The sequence below is a fragment of the Agelaius tricolor genome, unplaced genomic scaffold (genome assembly GCF_023055355.1).
Source record: "Agelaius tricolor isolate 1412-34295 unplaced genomic scaffold, bAgeTri1.0.p SCAF_12, whole genome shotgun sequence".
In the NCBI taxonomy this organism is placed as follows: domain Eukaryota; kingdom Metazoa; phylum Chordata; class Aves; order Passeriformes; family Icteridae; genus Agelaius; species Agelaius tricolor.
This window is the reverse complement of record NW_027269272.1, coordinates 3,643,167-3,664,145: the sequence shown is the minus strand read 5'-3', so window position 1 is coordinate 3,664,145 and position 20,979 is coordinate 3,643,167. Positions and strand designations below refer to the sequence as shown.

Here is a 20,979-nt window from a genome sequence, read left to right as displayed (position 1 = left end):
TCTTCTCTCTCTGTATTATTTCTCATACTCCATTTGGTTTAACTGAAAAGCTTCAGCATTAATTTACTTGGATGGGAAATACTGTGAGTAAAGCACTGGCTGGGGATTTGTAATAATTAGATTCTATTTCCAAGTGTGTCACAGGCTCTGTGTGAGTTCAGAGGCATTGGCTTATCCTGGTGTGTGTTTTTATCTGTGCAGAGAGGGTGAGGCAGTTTTCTTTCTTTGCATGGTAAACTTGAATTCATGTCCTTGAACAAATACAATGGATGTGATGCTGAGGACAGGGCTTGGGGATGGGCCTGGCAGTGCTGGGACAAGTTGGACTCCATCACCTTAGAGGCCTTTTCCAGCCCTAATGAGTCTAAGTTTCTCTGCTGCTTTTAGGATAAATGCAAACACTTAATTGAAAAATACTTTGTAGCAGCTCTGCTAGTTGAAATCGATGACAAATAAGTTTTATGTGCTTTATAATAGGATGGGGAAAAGGTAAATGTGTTTTTAAATAGCCCCATTAAAAAAAAGATCCATTTAAGTGATCACATATAGTTGTTCCAGCTGATGCACAGGCTCGCTTTGGTGACTGTCAGTGAAAATGGTTTTGTCAAAAGAAAATCTCCTTTATCGTGCTTAAAAAAATAGAGGAGAAATTATTCTTAAAAAGTAGGTAGAGGCAGATTGTAGTGCAGCAGCTGAAGTATTTTTAAAGCATCATATCATAAGATTAAAAAGTTAGTCTTTAGTGTATTCTTGTCATGGGAATAGAAATTTGAATGATTAACCCCTTTCTATTTATAGCTGTTTTCTGAGTTATTTCGGTTCCATTTAACTTCTGGGTAAATTTCATGAGAAGGCAGAGCAATTCTTGCCTTAGTCTATCTCTGCAGCTCATCATTTTAGTGTCCTCAAGTTACTTTCTTTTTCATGTGAATTTCCCAAACCACGGCTGAATTTTCAGATTTATTTGTAGTTTGGTAACTCGTCAGCTTTTATTATGTCCAAGTACAGGATTTATAGAGGCCTTCAGCATTTGGTGGCTCCTTTTGTCTTCCCATCACTACGTGCCAGTTTTTAAAATCCTGGTATATCACTGCTTAGGGGTGAATTCCTGGGGTTATTGCCTCAGGAGAATGAGAGCTGCAGGCTCTGTGTGCTGTACTGATAAAGCTTGAAAGAACCAGACAATATATACCAATTTCTGTAAAAGTTTTCCACTCTCTTGATGCCCTAAGTTGCTTCTTCATTGCTGATTTGACGGGGACTTGTTGGCCAGGAAAGTAGCACGTTACTCTTCAGGTGGTTTTTAGCTCTATTTGTGCAGTGATCAAGCATTTCTACCTATGTAATGACAATTTTCTTGAAAAAGAGGCAGTGGCTAGACCCCCATACAAGAAGAGTTCTTCAAAATGGCAATATCCCTGAAACCTTAGGCTCAAGCACCTACATTTTGGTGATTGACAGACCCAGTTAAGCTGAAAAAAGATTTGTTGGGGTGTGGTGGCAAAGGCAATGGTTTGTTGTTAAACTTTCTGTCATTCTGTGATGTACTTTTTTCTTGCAATGTACAGGTGAGAAGTAAAGGAGGGTTTTACAGGGGCTTTGTTTTCTTTCTCACTTATCTTGGGAGAAAATTTGAAAGGAGTTGAGGGAAATATTTTTTGAGCTTTTCTGCAGTCAAGTATGGTGCTGAGAAATTTCTATCTTGATCAAGCCATCATTGTTTGTGTGAAAACTGAAAAGCCTTTGCTTTCGGTTGCAAGAGTCACTTTTTGGGTGTCTGATTTTGTCATATTTTAATAATTGCTTTCCTAAATACAGATGCTGTCCTCCTGCTCCTGCAGGTTGGAGGTGAAGCAGGCTGGGGTGCAGAATGCAGTGAAGGAGCTCATGTTCATTTATCAGGCTTTGAGATGCCTGTTGGCAGACAGTGGTGTCAGTTCTGGTGTCATGACTGAGTGACAGCAGGATAAATAAAATAATAATATCTAAAATATACGATGTACAATAATATATAAAATATAGAATATAAAATAAACACAGCCCATAGTGTACCTGGATGGAGCCTCTGCTCCATCCTCCCCAGCCTGCATGTGGAAGTGCCAGAGGAGGAGGAGGAGGAGGTGCCATTACTGGGGCAGTCACAGCCCAGCCCTGCTCAGCCTCTGCTCACAACATGCGAGGGAATTTCTCTCTGCAGGGCTCCTGGCACCCCAAAATGCTTCTGCTTCTCTCAGAAAGGAGCCTGTGAAACAGGTAGCTGGTGACTGGACTGCAACCTTTCATTAATGAGGGAAGCCCTAAAATGCCAGTAGTCTGAATTCCTGAGCTGAGCACTGCAGCTGAGGAAGATGGAAGGGTTTGGGTTGGTTAGTTTGTTCTTACATCAAATATTCTGTAATGTTAGGTGCTATGTCCAAAGGCAGTGTAAAAAATGTGAATACTATTCAAATCTGACTTTTGGATCCAGATTCACATTTAAACTGTTAGTTTGAGGACAGGAGGATTGTCTTTTGTATTTGTTTTTCTTTTGTGGTGTGTTTTTGGTTTTGGTGGGTTTAGGATTTTGTTTGTTTATTTTTTGTTTTGTTTTTGTTTTTGAAACCAAGCACTCCCTTGCTTCTAGCCTGGGATTAGTTCAGATTTTGAGTTCTTAAAACTCAAAAATCTGAACTAATCCCAGGCTATAGTATTATAGTATATAGTGTGTGTGTATATATATATATATATATATATATATATATATATATATATATATACACACATATATATAGTATATATTATAGTATTATAAATTATCATGCTGAAATTATGCTTCATATTTTAAATATTTTTTCTATGAGGCCTCACTACCTGAAAGAGGAGGGAGTAGGGAGCAAGAGCAGATTAAAATGCACACTTTTATGATCTAAAAGAGCTAATAGATTTGTTTTTGAGTGTTGGATGTAGCTGGAGGTAAACTGCATTTATTAGATACTTGTATTTTTCCTTCCTCAGCACAGGAACTATTCTTAGTGATTTCTTCTAGTTTCAGGTAGAATTTACTGTAGGCATGTTGTTAGTGATGGAATGCTGTTATTATTTATTATGTGGTAATATTTGGAATCAAAGAGCAAGATGGACTGCAGCAGCATGCCTGTAAAATAAATTCATTGTTTCTGTGCTGGTTCATAGTCCCTTGCAATCCACACTTGGGAGTTTGTTTTAATCATAAAGAACAAAGCTTTTCAAGTGATACCTGGAGCAGGGTGGGCAGCACCTTCACAAAATGGCTCAGAATAATTAATAACTGACAAATTGTTCAGTCTTGCTTTTGAATTCTGTGTTCTCATTTCTATAAATTCAAATATGAGCACAACAAAAAGCAGAATTTGGGAACTAAATAGAAGTAAATTTGGGTAGTTTCACCATATTAGGCATTTCACAGAATGTAATTGGGAAGTGAAACGTGGGGACATGCAAATAGTGAAGAAAATAGACTACACAGATCACAAGAAACAGAAATCACAAGCAGTGCTCCTAATTACATTTCAAGTAATTGTGGTGGGATCTTCACAGAAACAGGATGAGGACTCACTGCTGTATTTCTCTGTTGAAAGTGCAGGTAAATATTTATTCATGTAGTAACTTTTGGGTGGAACCAGGTGGTGTTTTTCAGTGTTTTTACGTCTGTGACACAGTGGTGAGTAGAAAATGCATCAGCAATAAGGGCCATGTTCAGGCGTTCCTGAATTCAGAGGAAGTGCTTTGTCAGTCCTTATGCACCTTGGCCTTTCAGAGTTTAGGGCAATCAGAGAGAAATAATGAGAAAGGACACCATAAACTTGAGAATGGCTGAAAAGATCTCATTAAACAAATATAAGGTTTCTTTATTAAAAGTAATGCTGCAGGGGTAATTTTGTTCGAGAGTAAGTCCTTGTGTTCTGCACAGTAATTAACTCTAGATTCAGGAACAGCTTAAAAAACAAAAGTATGGGATGTGATTGTGTTGTGATAGAAGACCAAAGAAACAGGAACAGGAATTGCTGTGCTGCTGGCAGTTAATGCCCCTGCCCTTGCCCCTGAGACTTCTGTCCTTAAACACTGCTTCAGATGTAATGAAATTCCATGCAGAATCAAATATTTTATTATTGCCTGCAGCCTGTTGTAGGATGTGGAAAGCTGAATTTGGGTGCCAGGGCTGCTGAGGGTGTGCAGGGATGGCAGCCAGGCTGGCTGGGGGGGTTCATTGACTCCTGCAAACACCTCTGTAGGTGTCACAAGGCCTTGTGCAGGATGCTGGCTTTGTCTGCACCTGCCTAAACTGCTGCTCAGTGGTTAGGCTGGCTCAGCTCAAGCCTTTGGGCCTCCCATTTCACGTGCAGGTGAGGATTTCTGGGAGGAGGAGCACTGCTCTGTGACCACAGCTTCCAGCTCTTCACTGCTCTCAGCCCATGGAGTGAACCAGAGGTGGAGAAGCTGCAGGGAGGTGGAGGTGGAAGTGATCTGTGGGCCCTGGGAGGAATTCCATCTTCACATGGATGAGTCTGTTCAGGGCTTTGTCCCAGCCCTGGGCTGCTGAGCCAGCTGGGGCATCACTTGTGCCCCGTGCTGCGGCGGAACTGGAAACCAGCTGGAAAGTGTTGCTCACTTGATTCTGTGTTTATGGAGCACTAGAAAGCTGGAAAGTGTTGCTCACTTGATTCTGTGTTTGTGGAGCACTATAAAGCTGGAAAGTGTTGCTCACTTGATTCTGTGTTTGTGGAGCAGTAGAAAGCAGATCTAAGCATTTGTTTGTGAGTCATCTGAAATAACAAACACACTGCTGTTTTCACAGAACCGTCACAGCAGCCTTGAACTTTGTGCTTTTTGAAGCATGGAGTAGCAGACAGAGCACATCCTTCAGCCCAGAGCCTCTCCTGGGAGCTTCTCTTCCCCTGCACTTGTCATTAGAAGTGATCAGCACTGGCAGCCAGCCCTGAGTGCTGAGGGCATCGCTGGGTCTCCCTCAGCACAGTCCTTGCCCATCTCCAGCTCAGCCCTCTGCCCTCAGGTCAGGGAATGTCTGCCTGTCTGGCACAGTGTGAGAGGAAAATTTGCTGTCTAGGAGCCTCTTTTTGTTAAGCTTCCCTAGCAGTGATGTGTTCCCCTTCTGCTTTGCCCAGAGGCATTTCTTTTGGAGGTGACAGAGCAGGAAAAAAACAAGTGAAACGTTCTGGGAAGATAAAAACTAATTATTTTTGTTTAAGTTTCTGTTTGTTGATGCTGAATAGTGCAGGTGATTCCTTCCTGTCTGGAACTATTTGTTCCTGCTGCTTTAATGGAAAGTCCTTCATTTTCCAGTGCCAGTAAGTGCCAACAGTCTTTTGCTCTTAAGTTTGACTTTATTGTAAGGAAAAACGATTATTTTCCTCAAAACTCCAATCGGATTGAGTTCTAAGATAGAATTAGCAGGAGGGTTACTGGGTTACTGAACCTTGAGCACCATCAAGCAGGATACATCACTGGGAGGGAGGGACACACCCTCCCAGATAAATTCAAATGCCTGTAACTGACACCCTGTTAAAGAATCACTGTGCTCAAAAGAAAGACTATGTTCAAAATCAAGGGGAAAACCTGCAAGATCGTTTTGATGTTGTCTTGCAGATCTAAACTGGAAGGGAACTCAGCAGCACGTGTAACCAAGTGAAAACATGATTCATTGTGAAGCGTATTAGTCTGTGCTTGTGTGAGTATAAATGGGTTTTAACCGAGCCTGTTGGGCACTGCAGGGGATTTCAGAGGTGAGCCAGGGCTCAGTGAGGCAGAGCTCTGGGAAGGGTGAGCAAGGCTCCCTCAGACTGTGAGTCACTGTGGTGGGAGACAGGGCTCCTGCCCTCAGTCACCCACTGCAGAAATGTAATTATGGTATCGACTTCTGGATGAAGGCATAACTGAATCTAGCCTTCAAATCATGTTTTTATCTGTTTAACTTAAAGAATAATACTGGAAAATGCTAAGTGGTCTCTGCTTTGCCCAGCTTCAGGAATAAGAATGGACATAACCTGACTTACAATTCTGACATAGATATCTCTTTTGAACTCATTTGGTGCTCTGCAATTTCTGTCTCTGCCTTTTTTTTTTTTTCTTTTTCTGTGTCTGTTCTTGTACAGTGGGAACTTGTTGCTCTGTGCCTGTTCAGTTTTGGTTAAAAGATTTTGTACAAGATATGTGGGTTTCACATTTCAGAGAAGTCTGAGGCTTTTCAAAGGATATTACTGGTTTCTGACCAAACACCAACACCTGCAAAAGTAGAGCACAAAGAAGAATGCTGTCCTGTGTGTAGCAGTGTGCTGTCCACTGTCAGTTTTGTCTCTTGATGTCACTGCAGAAATAGGTGCCACCTTTTAGAGGTCAGAGCTGCTCTGTGCTGCTGAGGGGACTCTGGGCACTGCTTTGCTGGGGCAGTGCTTGTGTTGAGCTCTGCTCCCTGGTCAGCTGGCACACACCACTGTGTAACAGACATGAAATACTCCTTTCTGAGCTAGGATTCAACCTGCATTTTCAGCCTGGGCCCTCAGCTGTGCATAGTGTGCAGAAGCTGGAAGCTGCTGTCATTTAGGCACATGTGCATTGCTCAGTTTTTTAGTTCCTGCACTTGAGTTGTGATAGCTTAGTTACTGGCAGTGAATGCTCTTGAAGAATTTTGTGTCTGTTATTGTTGGAACTTCAGACTGAGTTGCTCTATATGTTTCAGTATTTTTTAAAGTTGAAGATAGTTGGTCTATTTACTGATCCTTCACACTTTCTTGTCTCTGACTTGGTGAAATGGTGAGTTTCTTCATTGCCACAGCAGCTAATTCACTTTGATATTCACTTGTCCAGTCGTCAGCACTGCTGAGAGCATGAAATGCTGAAGGCAGCTTTGAGGGGACCAAAGCTGTGAACCAAAAGCTCTAAAATGCCCCAGCTGTGTATCACTGTCCTAAACTTCTGCCAGTCTCTCCTGATGCCTGTTTAGTGTTTTCTTCCAGGGCAAGAGATTTAATCACAGAGAAGTACCCAAGAAGCTGCTGTGTTTTGTCATTCAGCCCACTCAGAGTTCCTTATCCTGAAGTAAACCTGGAGCATCCTCTCTGACAAATGGATTTTTTGTGTTCTCTGGAAGAATTGACAGAGCAGCAGCCTGTCAGATGGGCCTAGAAATTGTTTTAGAGCAGAAGACAGTAGGGCCACAATTAGCCCAGTAATTTCTATGTGACACCTTACATTGCTTATGAATTATTTTTTTCTCTCTTCTCTTTTTCCTTTTCTCTGTCTTTGTGAGTGGCCTATTCTCTTGGTTTGTAATTGTTTAACATTATGCCACACAGGAATTTTAGGAAAAAGTTTCCTGTAGCTCTTCTCCCTTTCTGTCCTTGTGATATAATTTTTTTTGGTAATACATTCATAAGTGTTTCTTTGGACATAGGGAGTGTAGGTGAAGAGCTCTAAAAAGTTTTTCTGTATTGTCACAGGCATTTTGATTGCCACCACACAGTGTTATGATTGCTGAATTGCCTCATAAGATTGTTAATGTTTTAGAAAAAACAAGTCGTGATTTACATAAAATCACTATCTGTGTAATGAGGGTGTGATTAAAGGATTCACGAAAATTATTATTTTGCCAAATGCAATTTCTCATGCAGAAGTTGCAACTGGAATGGAAAAGGATTTCTGTTGGGTCCCTGGTGGGTGCTGTCAGAAGAAGTTATATGGGTGTGGGCCCAGAGTGGTTCTGGGGTGTGTTTCTGGCTGGGGTCACACCCAGCAGACCCAGAAGAGAGCCTGTCTGTAGTGTCCAGCTGCCAGTTCTGTTTTTCCCATGTTCTCCAGAGAACTGCAGTGGGGAAAAGAGATGTCCTCAGAGATTGAAGTTTGTGAGGCAGTTCCTCCAAATCCTTCTGTCCTTAGGCAGTTCCCAAAGATGGTGCTGGCAGGTTTGTGATGTGGTTGGAGTCCTCAGCAGCTGCCCACAGGCAGTAAAAGGCCAGCAGGGTTTGTACCCTCTCTGCTGGGTGTAAGCAGAAAATTCTCCACTCGTGAAGGTGGGAAGTGTCCTGGCTGCCCATGTGTGATCTGCAGCCCTTGGGTACCACCTCTGTTAACCCCTGCTCTGCTGCTCTGCAGAACAGGAAGGGTTGGTTGGTGAGGAAAACAAGGCTGCACACTCTCATCCTCTAGTGAAGGGTTTGTTTCTCATGCTTGGATGTAGCAATGGGTGCTTTGTTTGTGTACTTTAGAAATGGTTTAAGGTCTCAAGAGCTGGCAGATCCCCCACAGTTGGTTGTAGAGGACCGGCCTGTTGTCAGTGTGATGTCTGAGCTGCAGAGATCCAAAGTGCTGTGAGAAAAGAGGGGAAACAGGACAGGGAGCTGTGACAGCAGCTATTCACAATGCAGTGGTTTGTTTAAGCTGTACCATTTATAGACCCTGGGTAATTTTTGGTCACCCACCATCTGATTGGTCATCATGTGTCTAGTTAGCCCTTAACCTCTAGAAGTTTGGAATATCCAGCTTTTGGTCAGTGTCCTGCTCCTGCCATGGGTATGGCTCAGTCACACACTGTGCCCCTTGTGTGAGGGGCCACAGGTCATGCAGGATTTCTTCCTTGGGTGGAAGTTCTGTTGTCATGCCTGTGAGCTATAGCAGGATGCATTTCACAGCCCCTCCTAAGATCCTGCCTGCTGGCCAGTAGCCTTTGATTAGGATTTTTCTGATTCCACAAGCACAAATATTGACATGGCTGTAAAACATGAATTCCAGGCCTGTAGTTCAGCCTTGGTTCTGTGAAATTCACACTGATGCTTTGTCCATGCAATTTCCAAATCACATATTATTGTCTTCATTTTTCTCTAGTCATTTTCTTTCTCTTGTGTGTGTTCTCTGCTGTAGGGTCCTAGGCGTTAATTATGAGAAGTTTTTGGACTAACTCATGCCTCTGTAAATAAATCAAATTACTCAGTGTGTGTGGACTGGCTTCTTGGACACCAGGTGAAAACCCATTTTGTGACAACACCTTTATGCACCAGAAGGTTGTGCATGGAGCAGTAACTTAACTTTTTTTAGACCTAAGTACATGAGGCAGTAAATATTTATCCCTCAAAGCCACTGAAGAGTTGGAGCTGCTTCAGGGGGCTCCACGTGCCAATTCCCAGAGGAATTCTGCTCTGTGGGATGAGGAGTGGCAGCCCTCCCTCCCTCCCTCCCTCCCTCCTGGTCACTGTGATGAGTTCTCACGAGCTCAGTGGGACCTGCCTGGTGTGGTTTAGAAGAAGAATTGTTTATGGGAAGTGCAGGGTAGTTGCATGTCTTGTGCTTTGTGGCTTGGCCTACAAACCTGGAGATAGCATCAGTGCACGCTGCCAGCCCTGCTGGGTGCTCAGGGGATTGAATGGTTTTTGTTCTCTTTCCTGAGAGCTCCATTTGCAGGGTACAGCTGAGAGGATAATGCCTTGGCTCTGTGGAGATGTTCTGCCCTCTACATCTGCAGGGTGTGGGTTGATGAGAGACCTTCTGAACCTGTCACAGGTTGAACTGTGACTAGGAATATGGGGTCACTTGTGTCATCAGCTCAGCTTCTCCATAGTAGAACTACAGGTGATATTAGACTCTTAAAAAAACCCAAGCCCACCAAAATCCTCCCAAACAAACAAAAAACCTCTACCAAAATCACCTTACAGCCCAGAGGAAAAAGAGAAAATGTGCTTAAGATAAGAAGGCAACTCTGTCTCCTTTTTTTTTTGGCTTTAAGTGCAATGGAGATCTGCTAGTCTGGTTCAAATTAAGGGTACAAAAATTTGAAAATATTTCTAGCAGCTAAAAATGCTTTTGACTAATTCATGATCATAAGACTTATTAGAATAAATTGCATATTCAAATTATTACTTCCTTTTTTTCCTTTCTGCTAGCAGGTTGTTTGTGGATTTGACATGAATTTAATTGTTAGATTAATCACATTGTGCAGTGGGAATGTGGTGCTGTAGTATTTGAAGGCAGTAAAAAATAGTGTGATTATTTAGGTATTTCTGCACAGAAAGTTGATGCAGCTTTTATACCAAATACAAATTGCTGACTTTCTCATTTGGTCAATAACATTATTGAAATTGTGTTTTACTTTTTTTAGATCACATTGAGGTCATCTCGTGGAATCTTCTGAAAAAACAAGAGTAATAGGAAGAAAATGTTTAATAAAAGTATCTTCTCTACACAGTCAAACTGAAACAGGGAAGGTTCATTGGAGTAAGTATTACAGGACTGGGGTTTTCTGGGGTTGTTTTCTATTGGCTTTTGCTTGTAAAGTCAGCATGATTGTTAGGCTTCTATTGTATTTAACTTTGTTGTAGTTACATTAAAAATATAAATGGGTGACTCTACTCATTTCAGTTGATCAGCTGGTAATGGACTCATGGATTCTCACTGAACCATCTTCCCTCTTGGAAGTACTTGTATCTTGTGAGATTGGGATGGCTTTCAGGTTTTTCTCTTGGCTGCTGTGTATGCTGCCTGTGGTTTTGAGCAGAGGGTTGTCTGGTATAGATGTCATTACATATAAGCCCCTATTTGCTGGAAAGAGTTAAAGCACTGCTTGTATTTTCCAGGGAATTTGAAAATACACTTGTTTTTTTTGGTCTGTAACTATCCAGTCATGGCCCTTATGACTGACTTTATTTTTGTTGTGGGTATTATTTGTCCTGTATTGCAGTTCCATCATTCATCAAACTTGCTTAGGTTTTCAGTTTCTGAATATCAGAGACATCTTTCCTTCACTGTTTGTAGTTCACTTCCAGCTTTTGTGAATTCTGGGCTGACACATGTGTGTCTCATTTCTGATAAAAGGAGCTTCTCTACCTAATGCAGCTACTGTGGATGGCACTTTTTGCTACCAGATAAATAAACATTTGTATCCTGATATAGTGTAATTCTTAATTTCTGTATCCTTCATGTGCTTGAGATGAGAAATGTAATCATTTCTCTGCCACTTTGCATTGGATTGTCAGATGTTTAAACATATTCTCCTTAGAAACTGGGAAAAAGCTGTATTTGTCTGATGCACTTTAAATGCATATGTCTGATGTAAAATGTAATATGCAAAATGCATGTGTCTGATGCATTTTCCTCCTGCTGTGTGGTAGTGTGAATGGAACTCTGCAGGAGTCACTGGGAATAGTCCTGAATGCCTGGCTGGGAGTGAAAAAGATCTGGCCATTAGAACTGAGAAGGGTGAGAAGTCATTTTACTTTACAAGAAGTATATTTTAGCATTTTACTCTATTACCAAGAGGAAATGACTCCTCTTAGCTTCTTCTTTGAACACAGATGTGTAGGGGGTGTCATAATTTGGGTAGAACAATGTTTGTGGAACCTAATCAGACAAGAAAAGCTTTTCATCCTTGGTGTTTTGAACAAAGTGTGTTTAACTGACAGAATAACGTTTGGATTGATCGATTTCCTGCCTTAAAGAAAAAAATTCTATAAAATTTTCAATTTAAAGAAGTTGATGTGCATTAGTTCCCTTTCTCTAGGTACTTGAAAGAAATGCTACAATTTTTAGTCAGCACATTTAAATTTCATCAGTTCCTGATCTAGGCCAAATGTCAAGTGACTGGTAAATACTCATATCCAACATTCTTGTGGCACCTGACTCTGAATTCTGACCCCTGAAGTGTTCAGGAGCTGTGTTATGTGGAGTTATTTGTCTTTTACTGCCTTATTAGATTACACAGTAGAAATACAGGCACCTGTTCACAAGGTCCCAGTACAAACAATAAACCAACCTATTTGCCAACTGCACACTTAGTTTGACAAGTTAATTCTTGACTCTGGTAATCAAGTTACTAAAACAGATAAATAATAAAGTTGCAGCTGAGCTCCCCAAACAAGTAAAATTAAGAATGTCCACTGGAGACAGCTTTAGTCATTTTAAATCATTGTTCTTAGGCTTATGCCAGACACAAAACTTGCTCAGGTGTTCAGTAGTCAGTAAACTTGTGTTTCTTCCCTCCCCCCTGCCCTTTTTGGTTTTTTGTTGTTTTTTTGTTTTAAGAGACTCAGAGAATTCCATTGTTACAACTTAAAATTAATTCAGATTTTTCCTTTTTGGAGAAATGTTTTGCCACCCGTTTGTTTGTTTTTAGTTGGAGTTCGTGTGCTTGTGTGTGTTTGGATCCTCACAAGGTATTTTGCAATTGGACTTTTTAAATTCCAATTAGCATTAAAATAAAGTGCTCTCAGCATCTCTATTCACAGTTAAAAAGCCAGATGGAGTTCTTGTGAAGTCTTAGAAGCAGATGCTGACTCTCACAGCTGGGGAAAAGTAACCCCAGGCCCTGCTGAAGGGATGCTGGAGGCTCCAAGGGCTGCTCTATTTCTGGGACACTGAGCCTCCATCCATGGAGACTTGCAAAATTATGTGTGCAGACTCCTAACAAGGTGCTTTAACTTCAGTGCTGGAGCTGAGCTTGGAACCAGCTGACTCCCAGGGGTACCTTTCAGGCCAAATAATCTGTAATTCCTACTTAATCTGAAATATTTTTTGGTGCTTGTGATGAATGGCCAGGGCTACTTTTGGCTTTATTATCTTTATCTTCATGACAAAAAGGGTTTGTAGAATTGTGTTTTTCTACCAAATGGCATTGTATTTCAACTTGTCTTTATAAATAAGTTTTATGAAAAATATATATAAAATATATCTAAATATTTGCATTAGAGTTGAGTTGTTTGATTTCCTTCAGTGTTTGCTCAGTCCTTGACCAGTCCTGTCCATGTAACAAATGGCTGTGAGCAGCCACCTCTGAATCTGTGATGGGGGCATTGAAACTGGTGTAGGAAGAAAAATAACTGCAAAAATCCAGATTATGTAAGAAACAGACCCCATCAGGAAGGATGCCTGGTCAGATGAAACATGTAAAATCTATATTTTTTTCCATTAAAACTCATCTTTCTACTTTGTAGGATGCATGGCATCTCTGTATTAGCACAAGCTGCTTGTGTGTTTTGGGCTGTGTGCCCTCCTTGTAGGTGAAAATTTCACTCCTCCTTGATCCTCAACTGCTTTTTATTTCACTGGTTCACCTCCCCCTGTAGATACATGCAATGTGTCTGCTGGAGACTAAATCCCCTTTCCTAGAGGTTTTGATCAAAATCCCAGAAATAATTAAAAGGTGAATCTTTTAGTCCCTGTGTGACAAGGTGTCCATCCACTTAGAGGAAAACCTCAGTTTTTAACTTTTTTTACAGTAGAATGTTATCTAGATGTAACATCTTAATAACCAGCTCCTGGTGAGATTTGATGCTCTAGGTTCATTTGTACAATTCCAAAGGAGAGGAAATATGAACTATTTTTATATTTATATGTCTTATAAGTGGAATGTTTCTGTTGTCTTTACAGTGGAATAAAAAATTATTTTGAGTGGTAGAACAGGCAAGGAAATCCCAGAGAGCAGAACTAATCCTGGTTTATTATTTCCTAGTTTTGTTGTTGGACTGTTAAGAAGTCAGGTACAATTCTTGTTGAGCAATGGAATGACAGGGCCTCTACAGTTGACTTAACAAAGAAGTTTTATTTACAGTTTACTTAGTACAATAAAGTAATAAAAGCTCAGATTATTAATGCATCTTTTCAGATTCATGACAGACACTGCAGAGTAGTTTAATAATAGCTTGGGCTGTTAGAAAGCCAGGTGCTTAGGCTGTGGTTTTGCCTACAATTTGTAATGATCTTAAGAGCTGTCAAGTGGCCAGGCAGCCCCGAGGCTGCGAGGAGCTGTCACTGTGCCACTCCTGTGCCACTCCTGTGCCACTCCTGTGCCACTCCTGTGCCACTCCTCTTGCTTCTCCCTGCACCCTCACTGTGCTGGCACCAGCACTGGTGCTGCTTTAGAGGAACACCTGACTGCCTGGCCTCAAATCATATCTTTGTTCTGCTTCAGCTCCTCCTCCTCCTCTTTTCCCATTCAGTCTGACTGTCCAGTCCCCCTCCTGCCCCCTCCATTCACCTGTTTTGTTAAGCTTGGTTTTGTTTGTTTGTTTAAAATATCCAAGTGAGTGTGCCATCATTTCAATGTTTGGTCTATTCTTGGAACTCAACATAGCCTAACATGTCATGTTGGCCTCCTGATGCTGTCTGGTTTTTGCCTTTTTTTCTTTTATTTTTTTTTTCATGATTTTTTAACATGATCTCTCCATAACTGCCCCTGAAGGCCTTCAAATAAAGATCTACTCCTATGTTACCTCTTTACTAAAATTATTTCAAGTTTCATTTCCAGGCTGGGAAAAAGGCAGCACTCTCTCTAGTTCATGTAGTATCTCCAGTGCAGGGTCAAAAGGGCTGAGAACTCACCAGCTCTGATCTGTTCCCAAATCTTCAGTCCCTCCTTTCTGCACAGGAACAGCATCTGCAGATGCATTGCCCCTCGTGCCAGGGCTCACTCTGCCTGCTGCTGTTGAAGTTTTCTGAAATATCTAAGAGAGCTGGTTAGAAATGCCTCTAAAGGTGATTCTACCAGATGTTTTCTCACAGCCCAGTTGATATAGAATCCTGAATAACTGGCCTGGGCTTTTTTCTTTTGAGCTTTTCTCCTTTTTCTCTCCCTGACTCTGTTGGTAAAGGTGTCAAATGAACTGTTCCTCATATGACAGTGCTTTTCTGAGCTGCTGTTTTCTTCCATTCCTTTATACTCCTTCCTACTCAACCATGCAGAACTGCATTCCAGCCAGCTGAAAGGGGATGTTTTCCCATAGTGGCCCAGCTTGTGTGTGATCTGGTCATTGGATGCTTCTAAAGACAGTTTCACACGGCAATATGGAAATGTGAAAGGAGTTTTTCTTCTCCCTGTAACTCAGTCTACTTGCACAATTCAGAAGGATGGCCTGAACCTGTTTCTATTTCCATGTGACTGTGCAGTGATCTCAGGGTAGAGCAGAGGATGCCTGTGAATTGGCTGTGAGAAGCTGCTGTGTTCCTGTTTGCTGTTCCAGAATAACCTCCTGCCTGGCCACTGGCAGAAGTCTGTCTGAAACTGGGACTGAAGTGTTATTCACTTGTTCAGTTCCTCATGGATATTCTTCAGAGGGTGCAGCAGATGTGTGTGCTTGCCCAAGTATAAAGTAACAGGAAGTAAGATTTTCCTTCTTGTGCCAGCCAAGTCCATAAGTTCCTCTGAGTCTGGAATACCATTTTAGTAGTGTTGTTCTCTATATGTAGACTTGTTTTCCAGGAAAAAAAATTCTGAAGACAGTCTTATTCACAGTTATAATTGAATATAGTTGAATATATATATATAATGAATATAAATTGAATATATGAGTGAATATATTCAATATATATATTATATATATAATATATATATGAACATATATAATGAATATATGAATATATATATATAAAATTGAATATATATTGAATATTCAATGACACAGTTGTCATTGAATTGTAGAATAACTTTTGTAAAAAGGGATGACTACAGGTAATCTAATCTAACCATCTGTTCAAATGAAGTCACTTAAATTAAATTTTAATTTGTAACCAGTTAACATCTTTGCATTTTTTTCATATCTCTGAGTCCTGTGTAAGTCAATTGCAAATTTAGGTGGTCAGCATTTCTTGAAAACTGGGCCACTTTTATTTAGAGGCATTAATATTTGAGTAGAAACTGCATTCATTGTTTAAAAGCCTTAATTTAACTCGGGGTTTAAAATCCTGACTTCAGGTTTTAAAACTTGGTGCATAATGTTATGGGAACACCAGAGGAATAATGCTACAGGAGATGAGCAGGCAAAATAATCAGGGACCTGGGATAAAAAAAAATCAAATGAAATTATCTTTGTTTGTGGAAAATTAGCTGTATTTCATGAGGAAAATGAGACAATCTAGGCTTGACGGCTGAGAGACCACTCTTGGTACCAGTGTGAGCACTGTGAGGGAAGGAGGCCTTTGAGAAAGGCCTTTTATGTTTTCCGTACATAGATATTTTTAGAAAACTAAATGGTGATATTTTTATTCTGATTTCTGGAGAAACCCTGACTAAATGGACATTTAATTTTCCATTCCATAGGGCCAGCTCATGTGGCAGTTGAACTAAACTGCTGGGAAATATTTATAGTACCACATGATCTTTAAAAATAACTTTCCAGTCTACTTTGTAGATGTCTTGAGTTCTTAAAATCTTTGCTATTGTAGGTAGATACCCGTGATATTTGTGGAGTGGAAATATCTCTGCTTTGCTGATTTAGGCATTTGTATTTATCATCAAGTTGCTTGTATTTTATTTTTAGATTTGGAAGCAGTTTGGCTGGAAATTCACCTGTGCAGCTGTAGAAGGCCAGAACCTTGAGTGGGTTCACTGTAGGGCTAAATGAGAATTGCCATGGAGGGTCTGCAGGGTTTCCATGGTCTGCAATGGCACACGTGTGACTGTGTTCACAGGGATCCAAGGATGACTCCATGTTTCAGAAGGCTTGATTTATTATTTTATGATCTATATTATATTAAAACTATACTAAAAGAATAGAAGAAAGGATTTCATCAGAAAGCTAGCTAAGAATAGAAAAAGAAAGAATGATAACAGAAGCTTGTGTCTGGGACAGAGTCTGAGCCAGCTGACTGTGATTGGCCATCAATTAGAAACAAGCACATGAGCCCAATCCCAGATGCACCTGTTGCATTCCACAGCAGCAGATAACCATTGGGTACATTTTGTTCCTGAGGCCTCTCAGCTTCTCAGGAGGAAAAATCCTAAGGAAAGGATTTTCAGAAAATATCATGGTTACACTCATGCACTGCTGGAATAGGCAGTGCTGCTTTATACCTTTAAACCAAACTCGCCTGCAGCTCGCTCTCTGCAGCTCCTGAAATGAAAGGAGGCTGTGCCCAGGCGGGCTCGGGCTCTTTCTCCAGGTGACAAATGACATAGGCAGAGGTCACAGTCTCAAGTTGTGCCAAGGGAAATATTGGTTGGATGTTAGGGAAAAGTTTTTTACAGAAAGAGTGATAAAGCATTGGAATGGCTGCCCAGGGAGGTGGCGGAGTCACCATCCCTGGGTGTGTTTAATAAAGCCTGGATGTGGCACTGGGTGCCAGGGTTTAGTTGAGGTGTTGGGGCTGGGTTGGATTTGATGATCTGAAAGTCTCTTCCAGCCTGGTTATTCTGTGATTCCCATTACCCCCGGTGTCACCCCGTGCCCGTTCCGTGGGTGAGGGCCGCGCTCTCACCGCGCCCCCCTGCATGCCCAGCCTGCCACAGCAGGGGCGAGGCCGCTCGGGCCGTGCCCAGCGGGGCGTGCCTGTGCCCGGTGTTAGCACTGTGTGCCTGGTGTTAGCACTGTGTGCCCGGTGTTAGCACTGTGTGCCCGGTGTTAACACTGTGTGCTCCGTGTTAGCGCTGTGTGCCCGGTGTTAGCGCTGTGTGCCCGGCGTTAGCACTGTGTGCTCCGTGTTAGCACTGTGTGCTCCGTGTTAGCACTGTGTGCCCGGTGTTAACACTGTGTGCCTGGTGTTAACATTGTGTGTGCCCGTGGCGGGACGGAGGGGACGGCAGGAACGGGCAAAGCTGAAAAGCGCTGTGGGCTGCCCTCAGGGAGAGCTGCCCTCGGGGTGGGGGGAACAGGAGCGGTGAGGGGAGGGAACAGAACTAATGAGATGAAATGGGGGCGATGGGGGAGAGGGAACGGGAGCAATGAGGGGATGGAACTGATGAGGGGATGGGATAGGGCTGCTGAGGAGATGGAATGGGACTGATGAGGGGAAGGATGGAACGGGACTGATGAGAGGATGGAACAGAGGTGATGAGGAGAGGGAATGGGAGTGATGAAGGGAGTGAAACAGGAGCATGGAACGAGGACAGGAAACAGGAGTGATGGGGGCAGGGGATAGGAGCTGATGAGATGGAACAGGAGTGATGAGGGGAGAGGGTCAAGCAGGTGCCCAAAGTGCCCCTGTGACAGCCTGTGGCAGTCCCAGGCAGCTCTTGGGCACTGCCCTGGGCTGCAGAACAGCTCCCAGGAATTTGGTACAGATTGAGGAACAGAAGAGAATGTAGTTCTACAGAGCTGTGAACTGCCCCTCATCTAATGCATATATTTGTCTTTAGTGTCTTCAGAAGAAATCAGACTTTTTCAATCTTTTTAAAAACTTTTTTCTAAAGGCCTTCTAAGTTTCATAGGACATAAGTCTTCCTGCATAGTCAGACTCCTTTTCCATCATTCTACTAGGTTCTTTTCCCTTGTTTCTTCTCAAATATTTCATTTATAGCTTGCTCATCCTTTTATAGTACTAGATGTTTACATGGTTAGAAAAACGATTACAATGGTTGTGTTGTGTGAGTGCTCAGTGTTTCTCCTACTTAGACTACGTGATGTGCTGCTGCCATTTCCTAGAAAAAGACTGTGGTCAGATTGTCATCTCGTCTGTTCTGGACAGTGAGATACTGTTCAAACACTGTTCTTGTGTGTCTGCATGGGCTGGCCCTTTTCACTACTGCAAGACTTCTGGTTTTTTTTAGCCCCTTGACTGCCACATGACAGAGCAAGCAGTAGATAAAGAGCTGTATTGATCACAGTGATGATTGTCTTGGATGTGATGCTCAACAGTTGTAACAACTTATTGCATAAAGCAAAAATGTGGATAAGCAGAGTGCCCTTAGTTTTTATCCAAAACAAGTTTGCTTCTGATACTCGTCCTTTATGTCAATATTCATAGGTTTAGTAAAAAAGAAGAACAAATTCAGCTTTATATTTAACTTGAAGAGCTGTAGATATTTATGTGCCCTTAAAATGCACCTGAGTTTCAAAGAGGTGGTGTAAAGGAAACTTACGGAAAGTTACTTTTCAATAGATAAATGATCCTCCCTTCCAACTTTCTGCCAATTGTTTGGGATGATAGCACACTGATTTCATGCTGAGAGAACTGACCACATTTCAGGGCTGGGTGACATCATTTCAGATGGAAGATAGCTCTTCTAAAGACTTTTCCAAAGACTTGGTGCTCAGGAGAATAAATACTAGGAGAGATAACAGGCCATCAAAATTTTCCTCTGGCACTGCATTATATGGTGTTTATAATTACCACCTTCTTTGCAGCTTCTTTTACTTCTGTTTGATTAATATTCTTCTGGATTATAGTTCAAGATAAAACATTGAACATTACATTGGATTTTATGTTGGTATTCTTTTAACAACAGAAAAACATCTCAGAGGATGAGTGATAGGGGATTTGTGGTGAGTTCAGAAGTAAAGGATTTAATGACACAGTGTGAGTTTTCATAATTGCTGCATTCTTCAAAAAGTTGGTTTTAGAAGAACTTATCTGACTCAGATAAATGTTGAGTGTTGATGACAAAGTGGATTTGGTACTTTTTAATGTCTAAGTCTTTTGCTGATATGATAAATTATTTTCAAAGGAGAGTTCATTGCATTGTTATTCCATGTCTCATTTTTTGCAGTGCTCCAGACAGGCTCACTGTGAGCATGTTCTTGGGCAGCTCTTAATTTCAGGGTAACCTTACAAACTCCCTCCCATACTTGTCCTTTGTATCTCCTTGGTCAGCACTCTTTGATATTTGCACCTTCTAGATTTAATTCCTGTAGGTGTGCAAGTTAACTACCCAGCACAGGTACAATTGATTTAATCCTGTATGTGTGCAAGTTAACTACCCAGTACTGATAAAATTGATCTAATCCTGTATGTGTCCAAGTTAACTACCCAGCCCAGGTACAATTGATTTAATCCTGTACCTGTGCAAGTTAACTACCCAGCCCAGGTACAATTGATTTAATCCTGTACCTGTGCAAGTTAACTACCCAGCACAGGTACAATTGATTTAATCCTGTATGTGTGCAAGTTAACTACCCAGTACTGATAAAATTGATTTAATCCTGTATGTGTCCAAGTTAACTACCCAGCACAGGTACAATTGATTTAATCCTGTATGTGTGCAAGTTAACTACCCAGCCCAGGTACAATTGATTTAATCCTGTATGTGTGCAAGTTAACTCCCCAGCACAGGTACAATTGATTTAATTCCTTTATGTGTGCAAGTTAACTCCCCAGCCCAGGTACAATTGATTTAATTCCTGTATGTGTGCAAGTTAACTCCCCAGCCCAGGTACAATTGATTTAATTCCTGTATGTGTGCAAGTTAACTCCCCAGCCCAGGTACAATTGATTTAATCCTGTATGTGTGCAAGTTAACTACCCAGCCCAGGTACAATTGATTTAATCCTGTACATGTGCAAGGTAACTACCCAGCATAGGTACAATTGATTTAATCCTGTACATGTGCAAGGTAACTACCCAGCATAGGTACAATTGATTTAATCCTGTACATGTGCAAGGTAACTACCCAGCATAGGTACAATTGATTTAATTCCTGTATGTGTGCAAGTTAACTCCCCAGCCCAGGTACAATTGATTTAATTCCTGTATGTGTGCAAGTTAACTCCCCAGCCCAGGTTAAATTGATTTAATCCTGTACATGTGTCCAAGTTAACTCCCCAGCCCAGGTACAATTGATTTAATCCTGTATGTGTGCAAGTTAACTCCCCAGCCCAGGTACAATTGATTTAATTCCTATATGTGTGCAAGTTAACTCCCCAGCCCAGGTACAATTGATTTAATTCCTATATGTGTGCAAGTTAACTACCCAGGACAGGTACAATTGATTTAATCCTGTATGTGTGTCCAAGTTAACTCCCCAGCCCAGGTACAATCGATTTCTCCAGCTCTGCCTGCAGTGGTGGGAAGCCCTTGGAGCTGGGTGGTCCTGGGCTCTCAGCAATGTCCTGAAGGAGCCACGATGGATTTGAGTTTGAGTTTGGCACAGGATGGTCTTGCCTGCCTTCAGGAGAATGGGTGGGTGGTTTGGAAAGAGAGCACAGCCCCAGTGTGTAACCACAGCCTTTGAAATCCTGCTGAGCCTTTGGTGTGAAGAATTGGTCTGAAACTCCTGGGGATGTTCTGAATGTCTGGGTCTTGTTAACTGGTACAGTG

At 41.6% G+C, this 20,979-nt stretch overlaps 1 protein-coding gene across 2 annotated transcripts in view; it reads left to right on the top strand.

Annotated features, from left to right (window-relative positions):
• The window catches only part of PIK3CB (phosphatidylinositol-4,5-bisphosphate 3-kinase catalytic subunit beta), a 92,210-nt gene that overhangs the window by 29,914 nt on the left and 41,317 nt on the right, over positions 1-20,979 (top strand). For both annotated transcript variants that reach the window (XM_071437153.1, XM_071437154.1), the window contains one exon: positions 10,121-10,236. The gene's annotated coding sequence lies outside the window, so the exon portion shown is untranslated. The remainder of the gene's footprint in view (positions 1-10,120; positions 10,237-20,979) is intronic.